Source organism: Kogia breviceps, chromosome 16 (genome assembly GCF_026419965.1).
Source record: "Kogia breviceps isolate mKogBre1 chromosome 16, mKogBre1 haplotype 1, whole genome shotgun sequence".
Taxonomy (NCBI): Eukaryota; Metazoa; Chordata; class Mammalia; order Artiodactyla; family Physeteridae; genus Kogia; species Kogia breviceps.
Window position 1 is genome coordinate 35,455,855 of NC_081325.1, and position 12,532 is coordinate 35,468,386.

A 12,532-nucleotide genomic window follows, 5' to 3' on the forward strand; every position below is an offset into this window, starting at 1 on the left:
TTTAGGATTGTTGCCTTCCTGCTATTTTGATTCCTCTATTATTATGAAATATACCTCCTTATCCCTGGAAATATTTCTTGCTCTGATGTCTATTTTCTCTGACATTAGCTTTTCTTATGCATGTGTTAGTGGTGTTTGTCCATCCTTTTACTATTATCTGACCTTCATTTTTATATTTAAAATAATTTTTATGAAGCTACATGTAGCTGTTTATAGTTTTTAATAAAACTTGATGATTTTTGTATTTATTGAAATCTTTAGATTATTTACATCTAATTCAATTACAAACATCCTTAATGCCAGTTTAAATCTACCACCTTAGCATTTGTTTTGTTTGCCTCAGGTGGTCTTTGTTCCTTTCTTATTTTTTTCTAGTGTATTATTATTATACATTTTTATCATTTTAGTTTACTTCTCTCATTGGATTTTAAGTACACTGCTGTTTTATTTTTTAGTTGGTGGTTTGATTGTCTTTTTTAGCCTTCAAATAATACTATACTTCTTCATATATATTTTTAGAATTTATAAGTGTAAACTTGCATTTCCTCTCTATTTTGTTATAGTTATCATATATACTACTTTTACTTACACGTTAAATATCACAATATATTAGTATTATATTTCACCTTAAACAATTTATTATATTTTAAAGAAATTAAGATCTGAGATATATGTATATTATCATTAACAATGTATACCCTTCTAGACCTTCTTCATTCTTTTTGTTGATTCAGATTTCAATCTTATATCATCTCTCTTCTGCCTAAAGCATGTTTTTAACACATTCTTGTTTTTTGGTAGTGCAGGTCTCCTGGTGATAAACTCTCAGTTTTTATTTTTGAAAGATATTTTACTGACTATATATATATATATATATATATATATATATATATATATATATATATACACACACATACATATCTTCTATTTTTTCCTCACATTGATTTTGTTTTCATCTACTTTCTTGGACATTTAAAACATTTTTATAATTAATGTTTTAATGTACTTTTAGTCAAAACAATGAAGGGAATGTGACTTTACCCCTCTTGGAAGCTAACTAGTTGGCCTGCAACACTACAACAGTCTTATGAACAATTGAAGAAGACATGATACTTGTGCGATATAAATAATGGACTGTTTAGTACTCACAAAAATATCAGTAGCCAGATAATCAGCATTTTCACCCTGCTTCTTCAAGTACCAATGCCTATAAGGCAAGGAGGGTTGGATGACCCCTGTTTTGCATGACAGGGTCATCCACCTGCCTTTTGCTTCAGAGAAAGACACTGTCTTTATTATTCTGGGCCTTAAGGATGCCTGCACTTTGCTCTGGAAGGAGGCACCATCTTTGTCTTTCAAGGCTATAAAAAACCCTACATTTTGCTCTGAAGGGAGAAAACATCTGTCTCCAAGGTTGTTCTCTTTACAAACTTTCTTGAACACATTCAGGAAAAAAAAATCAATAGTCACACTTTACTCACAAGACAAGCAGAAATGTAAGGGAACCTTCGAGAAGATAATTATATCCCAATATTGTCTGCAAATTCCATTTCCTCTGAGTTGCTGGGAATATTTATTGATTTTTCGCCTATTAGTTTTATTTTCTTGATTTTTTCAACACCAGGCAATTTTTAATAGGGTGTTGGATATTGTTAATGTATTGTAGGATGCTTAGTTGTGTTTCATTGTTTTAAAAATAGTGTTAATTTTTTTTTAAGTAATAGTTTAGGCACACAGTTAATTTTCTTGGAATCAATTTTACCCATTAGATGCTGACTTTTAAACTTTGTTAGTCCAGCTCCAAAGCAAACTAGAGGTGTAAGTGTAGTTTAGCCAGACTCTTCTAAATATTCTTCCCAATGCCCTACCTATCAAAAGACTTTTCCATTCTGACTGATGGGAACTTGAGCTATTCTTTGCTTTGTTTGAACTCTGACAATTGTTTGGACTACAGCTTTCTAATAGTTATTTTCTGACCTTGAATAATTGTCTTCTCATGCATGCACGGCTCAGAACTCAGCCAAAGGATTGAAGGGACCCTCTTAAGATGTCCAGATTTTTGAGGGGGAGGTGTACAGCTACATCCTCACCTGTACTCTGCCCCACAGATTCTCAATGCCTTTATCTCCCTAATCTCTGATCTCTGTTTCCTGAATTTGACTAGAATGCAGGCTCCATTTGGTGTTTTTTTCCTCTCTGTGTTTTGACCTGGAAAACATTTTGAAGTAGTAAGCTGATGCAATTTTAGAGCTCACCTTATTTGTTTTCCTCCTCTTCATGATCCTTGTCCTTTGCTGTCTTTTTTCAATGTGTGAAAATTTTTGTTTCATATAGTTTTTTATATTTTTCTAGTTGTTTAAGGGAAGAGGGTAAATTTGGTTCCTGTTACTAGATCATGGCCTTAAGCAAAAGTAATCAGAAAGGTTTTACCTGTCTCCTGTCGTTTAGCTAACATCCATATTTTGAAAAGAGTTTTAAATTCATTCCAGTATCTACTTTGTCATTAAATTCAAAGTTTTAGTACAGCTTACTCTGTCTTTAAAAGTAAATCCATGATCATAGTAATGATAAAACATAGAATGCAGCTATTTCTAAACAGACGTGATATTTATTTTCCCCAGTTTCATGGAGGTGTAATTCCTAAATAAAATTGTAAGATATTTTAAATATACAATGTGACGATTTGATATACTTACACATTGTGAAAGGATTCCCTCCCATTGAGTTAAATAACACATCCATCACTTCACACATTTATCTTTTGGTGTGTGTGAGAACTTTTGAGTTCTACTCTCTTAACAAATTTCAGTTATACAATTCAATGTTGTCAACCAAAGTCACTATGTTATACATTACATGCTCTGACTGTATTCATCTTAAAACTGAAAGTTCATATTTTTTCAACCTCTTCCTATTTCTCCTAGTCCACAGTACCTGGTAACCATTTTCCTACTATCTGTTACTGTGAGTTTGACTATTTGTTTTAGATTTCATGTAGAAATGAGACCATGAAGTATTTATCTTTCTCTGTCTGGCTTATTTTGCTTCACATAAGGTGATATATAAAATATACAACAATCAGAGCAAAATGGGCACCAAATAATGAGAGTGACATTAACCAAAAATAAACAATAAGGGCTTCCCTGGTGGCGCAGTGGTTGAGAGTCCGCCTGCCGATGCAGGGGACGCGGGTTCGTGCCCCGGTCCGGGAGGATCCCACGTGCCGCGGAGCGGCTGGGCCCGTGAGCCGTGGCCGCTGAGCCTGCACGTCCGGAGCCTGTGCTCCGCAACGGGAGAGGCCACAACAGTGAGAGGCCCGCGTACCGCAAAAAAAAAAAAAAAAAAAAAAAAAAAAAAAAAAATAAATAAATAAATAAATAAACAATAAGGTCATACTTGTGTGTACTTGGAAACAATGTTTTTAGTACACAAATACACACACAGAGGTATGTGCATACATGTGTACATATTTTTCATTGCTGAATTATTTTCTTCTTTAGAAGTAAAACATATAATATGCTAGAATATTTAATTGTATATTAGCATGCTATAAAAACTTTAACTTGATTTTACTTATGTATGAAACACATTATTGACTTTGTAAAAATTATCAACTCACTCATTGCTTAAAATGTCATTGTCTTGGTTCTTTATTCACTAAAGCTGCTATTGTTTCTGTGTTTTCATATTGCCTTTTGAGTTCAAATCTAAGATTTTCAGGTATCCTACCATTCTAAATTTCAACAATTTAGAAGTAATTGTAAACTTTGAGATAAAACAAATATAATTCAAATAGCTACCATATAAAGCATTTTTTTCCCACTGAGGAATTCAAGGGATCCTATTAAATAAAAACAATTAAAAAATTGTTTCTTTGAGAAGCAACTTCCACAATTCTCAGTAGCCTCCTAGAGAAGGAGGGATTGACTGCATGAATAAATTACTGGATGCACAGTGAGCAACTTTCAGAGATTCAGTGCAAATTTTGGAGCAATCCATGGGAAATTATAAAATATTAATCAGTAGAAGGATTTTACATACCTAACTTAATGAAACATGTGATCAGTCCCTAAAAAAGATATCACTGCTTAATGTAAAATTTAATAGAAGAGGTTTTTGGTTATAAAATTTATTTTTAGGCCCGTATACAATATATTTGTTTTAATAAGATCAAATTTGTTTCTTTGCAAGATCAACCAAATATTACTATTACTTGAAATCTATACCTCCTCCAAGGATACTTCCTAATGTATAACAAAGGCTAGTAAACCAATTAGTAGAGTGGTTTATTTTACTTAATAACTTTGGCTCAAAAGCAGTAAAATCTTGAAAAAAATAAAAAAACATAAACTGCAAAGATTATATATTTACTGTCCTGTCACAACAGGAAAAGATAAAAGCTAAGGACATAGCCAACAACCACTTCTTCAAAGAAACAATGAAATGCTGTAATAATGTATTGTTTCCAACAGAAATATCAACAGTTACAATACCATGCACTGCAATGGAGTCCTAATGTTGCAAGATGTTTTGATAATAAAGTATAGCTGAGTCAATCATTTCCATTAAGGTTCATGTTGCTTATTAATGGTGTATTAGTCAATATGAGAAGGGGTTAAGAATGCATGTAAGTGCTGGAATAACAAGGCCTGCAGATATTTTTATTTTAAGGTGAAATAAACAATAATTATTTCAGCAAACTTTGTTTACCTACATGTTTTTCTTCTATTTCTTGCCAGCATTTAAAAAACATTTTTATCGAAATATAGTTGACTTACAATGTTGTGTTAGCTTCAGGAATATGGTAAAATATATATAGTTATATATATATATAGTTCTCTTCCATTATAGGTTAGTACAATATTTTTAATATAACCAGCTTCTTTTTCACTTTTATGTTTGTTTTATGTGATTTTTATATTTGTATGAATCTACATTGGGGCAACAGTTTACATATAGCTATTCCTCACTTAACATGATATTTATATCAATATCAAAAAACCCCTGTGATTTCATAACAGCTAATTTTTAAAAAAACTATTCCCTAAATCAAAAAATAAAACATATTGGTCAATATAAAGTGAGATTACCTAGTTATGAAATGATGCTTATTATTTTAATAGAGAAGTATACCATCTCCATGAATTCACATACTTTTGCAAGTGAAAGTTTGGATTCATAATATAAAGAAAGTAAACGTCACCAGATTAAGGCCTGTTGACTGGCTTCCAAAAGGTGAACAGGGTACCATTTTCTTGATGATTTTGCCACTGTCAAGAAGGTATAACTAAGACAAGCAGGCTCAAGACATGATTTCATTAGGATACATGGAATGCATCTGTTTCTCCAGAATCATCTTAATTTAACTGCATTCTCAAAACTCAGCCATAAAATCAGAATTGATTTTTGGCAATAAGACATTTCAACTATAATCCAATATGTGCATCCCTAAAAAATTTGCAAAACATTAACAAAAACATTAATGTATTATTAGAGCTAACTTGGGTTGCCTGAACAGGCAATTCAGCTTGGGTGGAGATTGTCGAAATGAATATTTTAAATGAACAACAGCAACAAAATAGAATGGAAATGCTTACCTCACTGTACTTACTATATTGCTGGTAGATATTGAGACCATGAAAATGGAAGATAAATTATTTGTCTGTGGGATTGCCACAGGAGGGAGTTGTAAGCAAGAGTCTGAGAGGCTGACAAAGACTGAGGGTGCTCCTTTCAATAGCAGATGCTTGGTTTTCATGTTTTTAAAAAACAGTTGAAATAACTCCCACTGCCAGTGACAGGAGCCAAGCTTAGGTCTGTGTTTTCTTTTGTTTGTTTATTTTTTTCCTCCCCCATGTTCAATATTCTGTTTTCCCTTACCTGGGAAAGAAAATAGAATATGAACTGACATGACTGCATATTATACTGATATATTTCTCCATTTATGAAACAGATGTATGTGTGTATATATATATATATATGTATGTATATATATATATATATATATATATATATATATAGAGAGAGAGAGAGAGAGAGAGAGAGAGAGAGAGAGAGTGTCTCCTGCTATATCAATAAACAAAGAATGTTGTAGCCATCAAACCATCAGCCTCCACAGCCACCCCCAGCAGTGCAGCCTGAGGGGATTCAGGATGGAGAAAAACAGGATACCAGCCCTAGATAGTTAAGGTACCTATCAAAGGAATGATTTTATTAAGCCCAGACTGTTGCATCTTCCCAAACATAGAAAAACACTAAATTCATTAACTTGAGATGTCCTATTTTCTTTAATTAATAGGAATCTTTTGATGTTCCAAATACTTTTTCTTTTTTGCAAAAACTCCTATATATTCTGGCTCCTCCTTCTTTGTAACATTCCCTCAGAGCTATCTGAGAGGTTGACTCCCAAGTTTAAGTTCTCAGAATGTCTGTTGAATAAAACATAATTCTCAACTTTTAGCCTGTGCATTTTTTTTCAGTTGACAGTTTTGTTGATGAAGGAAGGGATGCAAAGCAAAATTATCTCCTTCACCAAAGAGAAGCCTCGGTACCAGCAGAGGCCTCTTGGGCCCATCCACTTCCTGGGAGAGTCCAGACAAATTTGAGAGGGTCTCTCTGGGTTCTTGGATCTCCTGATAATGCATTGATGATCCCAAGTTTTATTTAGAAGTATATAACAGGTACCTGGCTGCCTAGTTGAAAGATACTGGGGAGTGACCTACCAGTTGAAAGACACTGAGTAGGCTTGGACTGGATAATTAGATGGGAGACTGGCCTGTCATTTTTCCTCAAATTGGTTGCTTTAATAGAGTTTGAGTAAAGGAAAGATAATCTCTTGAGAGCTTTCAGTGCTGAAGAAGAGACATTTCCTTTTGGCTGGCAGCTGCTTTTTCAGGCAATTGAGAAACTTGCAGAAATGATGGAGGCAAGTTATGATACTGTGCAGCTGTTCCTATAGGAAAACCCACTCATTTTAATTAAAAACTAGCTCTACTGGAGATGCACATTAGAGCTGGTCACTGTAATCTGATCATTCACAGTGGCCTTAGGCTACCAAAGGTAGAATCTAACACACTTAAGAGGGCTGAAAAGACTCTAGGGTAGAATCTCCAGGAGTTAAGCTCACAGACTGCAGATTGTCCCACCACATGATTGTCATCAGCAATGTTATCTCAACAAACTGATCTCAGAATGAGAAAAAAGCTTTCAAAATAAAAGAAAAAGGAATTAATACCCCAGAGAGGTTTACGTATGTACAAAGCTTACAAGTATTTACTTAATTAGGAATTAAAAGAAATCTCACCCTGAAAATGACTAAAATGGGGCTCTTTTATTAGGTATGCTGTTAAGTTAGAGAAAGCTGGATAAAACATCTTTTCAGAAATCTCATCTTAAAGAAACAAAAGTGTTTCTAGGGGAACTTGCATTTCTCTACCTGTCTTTGTGATGTAAACATTCTATCTGATTTTCTTAGGCATTTCTGTGTTTTGTGTGTGTGTGTGTCTGTTTTGAAAGCTTAGTCTCTGGCATCTGGAAGGTATACATATGGTATACATTTGATAGCCAGTGAAATAAACTGGGATTCTTAGCAGTCCTATCTGACTGTGCCAAATCTCAGGGTCTTTTATCATCTAAATCTAAACATTTGTTGCATCAACCTGTACAAAGAATGCTTTTATTTTCTTAGTCTATTATTTTGGAATAAACTCTCCAGATCTTGTATAGGTGACATTTGCATTTTCATGTGGGGATGCCTCTGGCATTTTATTGGTATGAGTCACTAGTAACATATATTATTAATGACCAGATGATAGATCACTTAAATTGAAGAAACCTAATTGCTAAATATGTCTAAATTTGCCTAATTTTATTTCCTTATGAGAGGGAAACTAAAAAGTTTGGGTTTAATAGACTCATGTCTTGTACCACATTGAGGAAAGAAATTATGCTATAAGACAATGTATGTTTCTAGAGGTTATGTAATATTCCAGTCAGGAAATGCTAATATAAAAAACAGTTCAGGATTACAATCTCCTTGTTGTTTTTTGTTACAGATTAAGGTTTTTAAGGGTCAAGATTGTAATATGTAATTAAATCCACTAAAGATGATAAGGGAAACATTTCAGTGTGCAAGGAAAGTAGGATGTGTGTTTTCAGCAAGAGAAGGTATGAGGAATGGAAATACATTTTGTTAAGGGGAAAGAATGATTTTGTCCTAGAGCTGGTTGTTTCTGGATGGAAAAGTAAGGGACAAACTAATATGAGTACAGAAAATTGTGGCAGGTCTGTAAAAAGTGAGCCCTGAAAAAGTTTTATACATGGTCAGGCTGGGATTAGATTAAATTAAATTAGGTGAATGGATTTCATTTTTAAAAGTAGGCTGATGCAAGACTGGATTTCATTCTACTCCCTGTTAAGATAATAAATTTTTCTTGAAATACTGACTTTGACAATAGATTGTGTGAATTACTTTACCTTTATGTAATCTGTATTTGTTTTTGAAGTCTTGTGTCACTTTTGTTAAATAAATTAATATTATTTCAAAGTGACCTATTTGACCAAGTGTTTTGAAATCTTTCTTGTTATTTTTTACAAACTTCCCAAACATCAAGTTCTAATTGAAGATCTTTTGACTCCAGCTAACTCTGGGATGCTCCAAAGAAATCCTGTGGCTTCTCAGAGAGGAGTGCTAAACTAATTAGGCTTATTATGTATGTTAAATTACTTGAGAAGCACTGTCAAGTGATTGAAGATAAACTTTCTTAGGTTATATGGTATGAGTAAATATCATTAATTCTTAAAAATCTGATATGCCCTGTTATATTTTTATCATCATAATTCTAGATATTATCTGAAAATATTGTCTGTCACAGAATATCCAAATTTTTTGTCAATTGTTTTGTAGACCTTTAACTATGTCATTTTAAGTATATTTTCATTTATAAAGAATCATTGTTTTACTCTGGTGTTTTTACAAAATGAAGATCTTCAAGAAGATTCATAAAAAGGACTTTTTGATAAATATGTGTCTGATAACTTTTAGATCATAGCTCTAAAGTGGGTAAGAATTTAGAAAACTCTAATGGAAAACCTGACAACTTCATCCAGATCTACAGGAATTAATTACATGAGACTGAATGAACTGATAAATATGATTTACAACTTTCTGACATCCTTCTGAAATATACTAGTTTTAAATATTTGTTTTATGGAAAAAAACTTTTCTCTTATGCTAACTATGACCTATAATAAGTTGTTAAATTATACCTTTGTAAATGAAGATGAAACCTTAATCTTTTTCTTTCTACCTGATCATTCCAGAATTTGGCGTCTCCAGCTGGCGTCCCTGTGGAATTGATGGCTTATTATGACCAGATTACAACTAGTTTACTAATAATTGTTTTAATTTGTTCTGTCTTATTTTCAAATTATTTATACCTTGTGCCTCTCTCTGCTGTACTATGACATTAATGTTATTAGCTCTATTACTTATATTCTGTCTAATTTATAAGATTGTTGTCTCTTACATTACCCAATGTGTATAACAAGACTTCTGACAAAATTAATGATGCCAAAAAAATCTTGGGGCATTTGATTACATATATAGTTCTACATATTGTAGACTAATTGTAATAGTGCACCTCTAGATATGAGAAGAAACAACAAGGGAAAGCACTTCAAGAATCATAATAGACTAGCAAAACAGGCAATTCCAAGAATTTTAGATTATCAATAGGGCTTAATAAAAAAAAAAAAAATTTTTAATCAGCACAATTGAGTGGACTATCAACAGAATCCTTGCCTGATCTAGAAGTGAGATCTCCTAGTACTGTGGGACAAAATTGGTCATAAAATGCTTCCCAAACATTGGCCAAATTTATGACCAAGAAGAAGTGCTGTGGATGAAAAACGTCACCTACCATATCAGTAAACAAAGGATGTCCTGGCCATCAAACAATCAGCCTCTGTAACCACCCCCAACAGTGCACCCTGAGGGGATTTAGTATGGAGAAAATAGAATACTGGCCCTAGATAATTAAGATACATGTCAAAGAAATGATTTCAGTGAGCCCACACTGTTGCATCTTCCCAAACATAGAAAAGCACTAAATTCATTTAGTTGAGATGTCTGATTTTCTTTAATTAATAGTAATTTTTGATGTGTTGACTATTTTTTTTTTTTTTTTGCAAAATCTCATATATATTCTGGCTTCTCCCTCACCTCTGTAACATTCCCTCAGAGCTATCTGAGACATTGACTCCTAGGCTTAAGCCCTTCTTATGTCCACTGCATAAAATATAATTCTCAACTTTTTTGTTACACATTTTTTCATATATATATATATATATATATATATATATATATACACATTACATGGTATGGAAGAATAGACTGAATAGAAATCTAACCTGAAGCTGATAGGAAATTTCTCATTGATAGGGTCAGCTTTATTCTATAACATTTAGTAAATTAAAAAACTAAATAAGTCAAAGTATACTTGGTGAGTTATAATAAGATTAAAGAGAGATGTGTAAAATTCAAATGTTTCATGGCATCAAGCTAAAATAATATTTTGTTCTCTAAAGTAAGCATGTCTTGCCAGTGGGGCATTGTACACAATTTCATTGATTAAAGCCTCACTGTGAAGTTTTTTGTGAGCACTTAATGATTTTTCACCTCTTTCTTTGATTCCAGAGCTCAAGAGGACCTGATTATGTTGATGCATTGTTTCTTATTATATTTTGGTACTGCTAGTTACTATCAAGATCTACTTATCTGAACATAATTATATAATTTAGTTGAATTTGAGTTATTTCAGCTTTTATACAATGTGTTTTAAAATTTTAACTCTAGATCAAAGTTTCACCACTGACAAATTGGGGTAAATAGTTCCATGTTGTAAGGACTGTACATTATAAGATGTTTAGCCACATACCTGGCCTCTTCCCATTAGATTTCAAATAACACATATAAGGTTCCAGTAGCACCTCCTCTCCAATTGTGACTATGAAAAATGTCTCCAGGCATTGCTAAAATCACCTCAGGCTCAAAAATCCCTGTTGAGACACTGCCTTAAATAGCAATATTAATAGTAAATTAGGGAGTTGTTTTTATCTCTTACTTTCTTCCTAAGAGAGTATTTCCTCCATTTGTTAGGGAACTGTTAACCATAATTGCCTGTCTTGGCAGGGCATGATGATAACCACTTGTATGAATTGTCTCACAATAGGAGGTCCAAATAAGGGACATGGTGCTGCCTCCAAAAACTAAACAAGAGAATTTGGGAGGGGTCAAAAAGAGGGAGGAGACACCAGTCCAAAATATTATCCTACCAACTTCTCAGAATCCTTTGCGCTGAAATCCATTTTGTCTGAGACATATGTTTGCCACCAGGAAAGACCTTGAGTCAGGGCAAATATGGGCCAAGAAAGATGATTGTCCAGAGACAATCTGGAAACTAGCTTCATTACTATAAAACCTGAGACTGTGAGCCACATGACAGAGCAGTCCTCCTGGGTTTCCTTAACCTACCACTCTCGTCCCCAGGTGCCCCTTCCAAATAAAGTCCTTTGCTTTGTCAGTACGTGTCTCCTGGGACAATTCATTTCAAAGTGTTGGATAAAAGCCCACTCTTGGGCCCTGGAAGGGGACCCCCTTCCTGAGACACATCTACGCTATAGCCTCCAGGGATAGGAAGGATTAGAGAGCAGAGACTCTGCCCCCTCCAAGACCAAAGAAAGAAAGAAGCTTGAAAACTAACTGATATAAATATGGCTTAGTGATTTTTGTTTTAATTCCCATGACTGCATCCTTAATATGCCAGTTATCTCTTTTGTATGCAAGGTTTAGTTACAGTGATGTACATGTGTTTATAGTTTATCTGTTCCTCTCTTAGAAACAGTGTTTTGCTAGTGCTTACCAACAATAATACCATCAAAGATACTATATCTTGCAAGATTTAAAAAATATATATTGTGAGATAAAAATCAGACATTCACAAATATCAACTTAAAAAATATTGTTATCCAATACATACATTATTTTTCTGCTTGATATAATATAGTTCTCACCAAAAGATAAAATAATTCTCTTGAATAATATCTCATCTTGAAAATTCTAAATACATATTAAAATAATAAATGTTATGTTCTTCCATAAAGAATAATGTTCAATGGTGCTTAAATCCATATTTTTCAAGGTCATTTGAAGTATGACATTTTCTGTAGATAATCTTTATCAATCAAAACTGATAACAAAAGTTTTTTTAATGTTCCATATTTCCAAATTAATTCTTTATTTTGCTCTAGATCTTTGTAGATTGTAGTTCATTTACAAGTTGAGTCTTTTTAGGCTTTAATTAGCTTACAAGATTTCTTTGTTTAACCGTGTTCCACTTGTGGTTCACAAGCATCTTGCTCTCAATATAGGGGTTCCAAATTGTTAGCTTGTTTTCTTTTGCTGAAGTTTTTTTAAACCATTTTCTACCTCAAATTCTCTATCTGTGAAGTGAATATAAAAAGAATTTCTCTA